The sequence below is a fragment of the Aptenodytes forsteri genome, unplaced genomic scaffold, assembly GCF_000699145.1.
Source record: "Aptenodytes forsteri isolate BGI_AS27 unplaced genomic scaffold, ASM69914v1 Scaffold56, whole genome shotgun sequence".
NCBI lineage: Eukaryota > Metazoa > Chordata > Aves > Sphenisciformes > Spheniscidae > Aptenodytes > Aptenodytes forsteri.
The window spans coordinates 226,259-234,544 of NW_008796213.1; positions in this window are offsets into that span (position 1 = coordinate 226,259).

An 8,286-nucleotide genomic window follows, 5' to 3' on the forward strand; every position below is an offset into this window, starting at 1 on the left:
TGTTTTTTTTTTGTTTTTTTTTTTTTTTAAGAACCAGGGCCTGGAATTGGCATCTTTACTTGCATAGAGATAAACGTCACTCCTGAACTTCAGTACCATTACTTTTAGGATTCATGCTTTTAACAGATCATCTGTACCTGAATGCTTGTGCAGCCTGGACTATCTGATAATGAGGGTTTAAGGTAAAATCGATGATATTACGAAAATTATCTTAAGGGATTGGAATACAGTCACACGGCATAAGATAAACAGATGTCTGTGTGTTTTGTTAGCCACACTGTGAAGCTTGCATTGATCTTTTCAGTTTTTAGAATCATAGACTAATTTAGGTTGGGGGGACTTTTGGAGGTCATCTGGGTCAACCTCCTGACCAAAGCAGGGCTGACTTTGAAAATAGGTCAAGTTTTTCAGGGCTGTGTCCAATCATGGTTTGAGTATTTCCAGAGATGGGCACTGAACAACCTCTCTGGGTTCCTGTTGTGGTTTTGTAGCATCTTCAATGCAAAACTTTGTCTGATGTACAGTCGATATTCACTTGCTGTAGGTTGCCTGTTGCCTCTTGAAGAGTCTGGCTCCATATTTTCTGTGACCATCCATTAGGGAGTTGAAGACTGCAAGTCCTGCAGCCTTAATTTCCAAGCTGAGCCAACCCAGCTCAGCCTCCCTTGAGCCATGTCGTGTGCTGCAGCCTTCTAACAATCTCGGTGGTCCTCAGCTGGACTTGTTTCAGGTTTGTCAATGTCTGTTTTTGTACTGAGGAGCCCAAAACCGGATATTTTAGTCCAGATGTGGCTTACAAGTGTTGAATACAGGGGAAAAATAACTTCCTTTAACCTGCTGGCCTTGGTCTTAACTATGTGGCCTGGTACAGGGTTGGCCTTTATAGCTGCAAGGGAGCACACTGCTGACTCCTATTCAGTGTGTCCACCGTTAGCCCCAGGTACCTTGATTTATTATTTCTCAGGTGCAGGACTGATGAACTTAACAAATTTTCCATCAGCACATCACTCCAGTCAGTCAAGATCCAACTGAATGGGAGCCCTCTCCCATGTTCTGGGTTGTCCTCCCATCCTCCCCCCATCATTCAGTTCAGTGTCATCTGCAAACTTGATGGGGGTGCACTCTACCCCATCACCCAGGTGGGTAAGACATAAAACAGTATTGTCTCCAGTACCAACCCCTGAGGTACTCCACCTGCAGCTGGCCACCTCCTAGATTTCAAATCGTTGACTACTAAAGTCTGAGCACAGCAGCCCACCCCATTTTTCACCCCCATTGTAGGTTGTCCATCTACTCTGTGTTTTTGCTGTAAGTCAGGGTAAACAACCACTGCTCTCCCCTTGTCCATAGGACTCGTCACAGACGGCAGCCAGATTGGGCTATAGTGGTGACTATTACCGGTCACTTTATCCCTCATGGGCCTGGATGTGGCTTTAAGGAGGATTTGTTCCGTAATCTTCCCAGGGACCAGAGTGAGGCTAGCAGCCCTGTAGTTGCCTGCATCCTCCTTGTTTCCTTCTCTTCATTGAACGGGCGTGACGTGCGTCACAATCTATCAAGAAAATGATCTTCCGTACAGACATTTTCCTAGGCTTCGTTCATCATCATGGCATATAAGATTTGAAGAAAAAAACCAACCTATTTGAATTGCTGTTTGTAAGATGCATGGAAAACTAAATGGCAGAACCAAGCTTCTTCAAGTGCTGCTCATACCTAAACTCCATGGGGGCTAGTGAGCAGTTATGTCAGTCCCATACATCTAGACACAAGTCCACGCTGGTCTGGTTGAAGTCAATGTTATTGATGCATCGTCCTTTTGTACACAGTTCTTCACGCTGGAAGAAAGGCTTAATATGAATGAGCATGAAAGGGGGGCATCTGATCTTCTAGGAGAAATGAAACAGTCTACAGCCTTGTTCGTTCAACAGTAGGCTGTTTACTAGGCAGCTGTCCAAGGATAGCTATCACCTTTATTTTGTGTAGTTCTAATAAGTTATTAAAATAAGTTTGCTTATTTTACACAGAGTTGTAGCAAAGTAAAGCAAAAAGTATTCAGATATTCATCAGCTGCTTATCAGACATGCCTTGCTGTCATTCTAGGTACATGTTGCATACCTTTAAAAGTGATGACTGGTTGAAAGAACCGCTGTACATTAGCAGCCATTTTGTGTGTTGGAAATGAAAGATATTAAAAGGGTGGAAAAAGTTTCTTAAAATCATTCCTGAAATCACTGTTAATGCCCCTGTAAGAAGTTGAGAACTGTGATCTGCTAAAAGCAAGATTTGAGGCTTCCTCAAGTCAGATGAAAATGAAAAGCAGGGAACTCCTTCAAATCCTCTCCAGCTGCAGTCACTAAGAATGTGTTTGGTCAGCCTGCCTGAACCAAACAGGAACTCTGCTTGGAGCACCAAGGCAGTGGGGAGATGCAATAAATCCAGCCCTTATCGAAATTTTAGCCATGCTGGCTTTGGGATGGTGATAAATGTGTAGGACAGCTGGAAACTGCACAGCAAGACATTGAGAGCATTGAGCCTTACGTAATGAGATGGCTCGGTACAAATGAATGTTAAGTTGCAAGGTAAAGGCAATGAAAGTAGCAAGGATTTATGGAAAAACAAATATTTCTAAGGAGATGTGCTCTGAATGCCTTTGAAACAAAAGCCCTGCTGCAGTGAATTGTTTTAATCCTAGATGGGGCATTGTGTCTCAGTTGGAGGCTTTTCAGAGGCCAATTTTTGGCAGTCTGTATATCACCGCCCACCTGCCCCAAAAAAAGAGTCGTTTAAAGCCAAGTGCCAGAGGGAACTGTGGTCGGTATTAATATCCGAGGAGAGCAGCCATCTCTGAACACGCAGGTCCTGAAATGGTTGATGTCACTAGCCAGCCTGGCATCTTCTTTTAATGGATGGGTGATGCGCCAGCAGATCAAACCGCTGCATCCGTTTCCAGGTTGATGCAGTCCGTGCTCAGTCTTGCAGCAACTCAAGTCGCCTGCCAGGCAATGGGCATGCTGCGTTGCTCCCCAGAGAAAGGAGGTGTTTGCCACTGCTGTTCTATGATAATAGCAGTGAGCCTACATGAATCCAAATTATGAATTTGAGAAATAGCTCAGATTTTAGTGGGATGTGAGATGAGTAGCACGTTCTGTTTACTTCTGTCAGCTAATGGTTTAACTTTTCCCTTTATACAGCTGGAAATTTAGTTAGCCAGGTATTGTGTGTGTCCCTGCAATGGCATTATCAGAGCGAAATACTGTGAAGATCAAAATCTAGACATTATCAGTGTATTAATAGCGTTGCATCCCGTTATTTCCTTGCCAGCTTTCCTGATAGTATCTTATGCAGGAGGGAGGCAGGAGATAGATGCCTTAGCTTTGCCTAGAAACATTCTTGGGAGAGACAATCACTGCACACCAGTGTCTGAGAATACCTGCTAAAGAAGTGGAATCATCTGGTAGCAACCCTGCCTAACGCTGATGAACCCCCAGGTGAGTGCGTGGTACTTCTGCTCGTCACCCGTTGCTAGAAGGTGGTGATCTACTGGTGCGGCTGTAAACCATTATCCAGGTTTGTATCCATACCGGTAAGCTTTAAAGGCGGCTGGGTTGCTTGCTTTCTGGGTGTTAACTATGGCCTTTTCTATAGTTTTTAACCAAGATTGGCAGATTGCCAGTCCTGGCTACTTTTTTTTTTCACAATTACTGTTGTATGAAAGGAGACCGTGGATTAGCTTGCCAGAGGGAAACGAGAGTCTTCGCCCTGAGGGATGGACAGACTTCCCTGGTAATCAACTATCTGGAGTGCCTGCTGATTGTGAAGGAGGGAAGAAGCTGACGTAGTCCGGCACTGATGCCCTAAGCTCTGGACTACCACTCATTGTGTCTGCAGGGAATGTAGGTGCAGAAGAAAGTGGATTGTAAGTGGTTTTCAGAAGAGCTAAGGAGTTTAGAAAAGTGCTTCCCACGATGTTTATGATGCTTTAGTGTCCTTTCCTATCTCCAGTATTTTTGCAAGCTGCATTTGTTAGAAGGGAATGGATGACGGGTTATGAATTGGATAGTAAGAATGCAATATAGTGCTCTGAAAGGATCCTGCCCTGTTCCTGAATGTGCATGTGTACGCAGGGAATTGAAGGCTGGAGCACTGATTTCCCCTAGCTTCTGGTAGGAATGCACTTGGAATGGTCACACCCCAGGATTTAAGGGTGTTAGAAAACTAGAGAATACACAAAACTGAACAAATAACAAATAATGGAAGAGAGTACACAGCAAAAGAAAAGCTATTCACAACTTAAAAGGCTGGTTTTTTTTTTTTTTTTTTTTTTTTTTTTTTTTTTTTTTTTTTTTTTTTTTTTTTTTTTTTTTTTTTTTTTTTTTTTTTTTTTTTTTTTTTTTTTTTTTTTTTTTTTTTTTTTTTTTTTTTTTTTTTTTTCTTTTTTCTTGCTGAGTTTTTCTTGCTGAGTAAGGCAATTCTAGGAAGCTGATGGGTCAGATTCCTGTTTGGAGCAGAAAGCAAGCTCGCTTTTTTTTTTTGGTAACTCCTGTTTACAGAGTGTGCAGAGAGTGCTGCTGCACAAGCAACACCTGAGATTTCTGCAAAAAGAAACTTGCTTTGCTTTGTCCTAAGAAACAGCTGTTTTAAGTCCCTGTTTCTCTCTCAGCTGTGGTGGTCTCAAAGACGCAACTGCTTCGTGTGCTTTTTGCTTTCTTCCCTCAGGCCTTCCCAGTACACCTTGGGAAATCCCTGCTCGGAGGGAAGTGAGGCCAAAGGAAATCGGGACGAATTCCCTTTGCAGGCTTTTTTTGCTCCTCCCCAGCTGCTTTGCCTTACCAGCAGGGGAGATCTCACCTCCCACCCTTCTAGGGCTGCCTGTCTACTTCCAGAGAAGCTGTGAGACTGCAAACTGCCTCTCTGGAGCTTTTGCTTACCTTGCAGCTCGGTATTTCCTTACCCCGCTGCGGGGAAGTGCAGAGCTGCCGTTCCCCACCTCCAAGCCAGAGCATCCTCCATGCAGGTTAGCACCTTGCTGCTGTCCTGTCAGCCCTGGCTGATCCTCCAGCTTCTCTACCAGCCGGCTGCTGGAAGCGGAGAGGCTCTGCGGCTCAGCCTTCCAGGCAGTCCTGGACTGAGCTTGGGAACGGCACGGGGGCATGTACATCTTCAGACTACTTTTGGCAGTGGCTGTGAGCTAATACCCGTGCTGTTGCAGTCAATGGGCTGTGTGGAGCATCATCTGGGTTCCTCGCTGTGGCCACGCCGACAAAGCCTGGTTTTATCTCTCCAGTAAGTTGCTCCCTCCTGAAGTCCCTGTCTTTCCTCCTCAGTGAGCAGAGTGTTACGTCCATGTCCATTAGCATCGTTAGGACCAGATTTGGACTGCAATAAAAAAGGGCTGTTTTCTGGTTTGCTCTGGTGTAAATCCACAGCTTCTGTTCTAGCAGTAGGGTGTATGCTGGTACTGCTATGCGGTTCAAGCATTGCTGTAGGAAACTTGGGGTAAATAATATCAAAGACCAGTCTCATTTTCCCCCTAGATCCCAGTTATGGTGAATACCAAGATTAAAGGTTTAATTGGCTCCATATTTTTAATTATTTCCCCCATCTGGACAAATCACTGTGGATGCTTGCATTTTTTTTCTCTGATTGCCATGAAAATTTCACATCTGGGCTGTGACTGACTTAATGAAACCACGTTTCCAGCACTTGTCAGATGATTGGGAAGCAGTACCTGGCCCTCTGCCGTAGCTTGCAGTGGCCAGGAATGAAGTGTCTTCTATCAAAAAGAGCAGTGATGCTCTGAGCCTGTCTGGCTGAAGGAAACTAATTAATTAATTAATGTTCATGATGGAAATACCTTGTGTTTGTGTGTATTTCTCCCTCTGACCTCTTGGTCAGGTCAGCCCCCGTATGTTTTATTTCAGGTGAGCATCAGTGTTTGAATTCATGGTGGCAAAAGGGTAACGTGGCTTGGAATTTGGTATTCAAAAGTGACAAAGAGTGAGCAGCATGTGAGCAGCAGCACCCCTTTCATTCCCGTTGGAGAAGGCTGCTCTCAAGCAATGCCAAGAAGCTACTTACTCCATGTAGCATGTGGCTTTGCTAATATCTCTGTGCCTAGTGCCTGGGCACCAAGCCTCTGCTCCACTGCCGTTCCTCCTCTTGACTGGAAGGGTTCGCTTTCTTCAGACATCAGCTGGATCTAATTTGAGGCTTAGCTTTTTCATCTCTGGCACTCATCAATAGAAAAATAAGATTGCCTTAAGTTATCAAAACTCGCAAATGACTCTTCACCTAAATTTTTGAGGAAAAAAATGTCTAAGCCTGAAAGAAAGAGACTCGGTGCCATGATATGTTGCAACTGACCACCAGAACAGGAATGACTTGTAGACAGATCAGCCTCGGTGTGACGCTTGCTTCAGGCAGAATCCCATCTGCCTGGGAAGATGTCTAAAGGCTCTAGGTCTTGCTCATGTTACGTCTCAAATCCCCACCACACACTGAACTGGTTCAGTAGATGAGTGGTAGGGAGCACGTTTCCAGTACGTGAGCTCCTTTTTAATCTGTCTGCAGAGGTAACTCTGCACTCTGAGTGTCTACGTACGCTACCTTGCAGGGACCTCAGCGGGGCAGCCAAGGGGAAGGTTAGAGAAGAAGGGCAGCATGGGTCCCTCTGCTTCCTCCTGCCCTGCCTTGGGCTGGCGGCAACTGCAGAAGCAAAACAAGAGACAAGTCACTTCTGACGAGCAGCAGCTGGGAGCGGACGTGCTCTGTGGTGATCGCAGCAAAGCTCTGCAGAGCCTTGTGGGGTGCCTGGGACTGAGCGGCATTTCGGGGGTGGGCTCTGGACTCCCAGGTGGTGCTTCTCTGAGCCCAGCATCCCTGTGCACTGCGCTGGCCCCGGAGCTCAGCTGGGGCACTCCTCGTGCGGAGATGAGGGCTGCCTGGGATGTTTTGAAGAGGTAACGTCTCCTGGCAATGCAGGGACTTTCTAAAAATCCGCTGTATTTCTCATTTTTGGAGGCTGGAAAAACTGAGCCCATGTTTTATTTCTTATTGACCTTTTTTGAAATGCCAAAGTTTTTCACTTTGTCATCTCTTACTTAGAAAACTTATTTCTGAGAAACTTTTTAAAACTTTCTCATTCTGTCCACCAATGACTATCTATTGGATTTTTCTCCCAGAATGGAAACTTTGTATTCTGAGTAGTTACCAGCCCAGTAGTTCTCTTGAATTTGAAAGTATGCTTTTGCTATTTTTTAGAATATGTAAATAAGCATGAACAGATGCTCTGAGAACACTGCCCAAGACCTTTCTGTTTAAAACCAGATCATGGGTTTTCTGTGCAAGAATCAGTTAAGCGGGTGCAACCCTGTCTCACCTCTGAGAAACGCTTTTCCTTTTTCCTGCCAGAACATCCCTCTTCCAGTTAGACAGGGTGCAGGGGCATCTAAAATCCCAGCCCTATCAATGCCCTTGATTTAATTCTTTATGTGGACAGCCTGTTTCAGATTTATCATCTTCACCTCAGAGGAGTAAGGTGTGCAGAGCATAAGGAAGGACCATCATCCCAATGGTCCCAATATACAGCTCCTTCTCTACCCCCCAATCTACCCTGTACCTAATCAATCTGCTGATCTCATACTTCTCACTTCTGGGCCACTTAAGCAATACTGCTATCATTACTAGCCTGAAATTATGATTTCCTTTGGCATATGGGTCTTGATATGAAAACCCCCTCTAATTAGCTCCTTGGCTGCAAGAACAAACTGGTGAGTTTTATTTTCTTGATGCAAACTATCAATTTTCACATCAGGAGGTCAATGACTAGTCTTCGGAAGGGCTGGGGTTCCTGCCCTCTCCCTAAAATGTGCTCAAGCTCTGTTCCCGCAGTTACTCTGGAGGTTACTCAGGGTTTGTTCAGGCTGCCCAGTTGCTGGCGAAGTGGAACTAGGGAAGAGCCCTGAGGAACTGGTGGTACCTGATGGAGTTGGAAGGAAAGCAGAAGGAGATGCTAAAAAGATTGAAGACTCCAGACTCAGGAGTCTTTGCTTGCTACTCAACTCTTGTTTATATTGTACATTATATTATAAGCATATATATAGGTATCTATACATATGTGCTTATAACTGCATAACCTTGCAGTGCTTTTTTGTCCATAAATGAAATGGAGACACTTTTGAATTCTGAGCAGAAAAAACCCTGTTCCTTGCTCATCTGTGCAAAGGGCCAGTGTTTAACAGAGACAAGCTACTAAGCAGAAGTCAAAGCAGAGGTAAGATGCCAAGC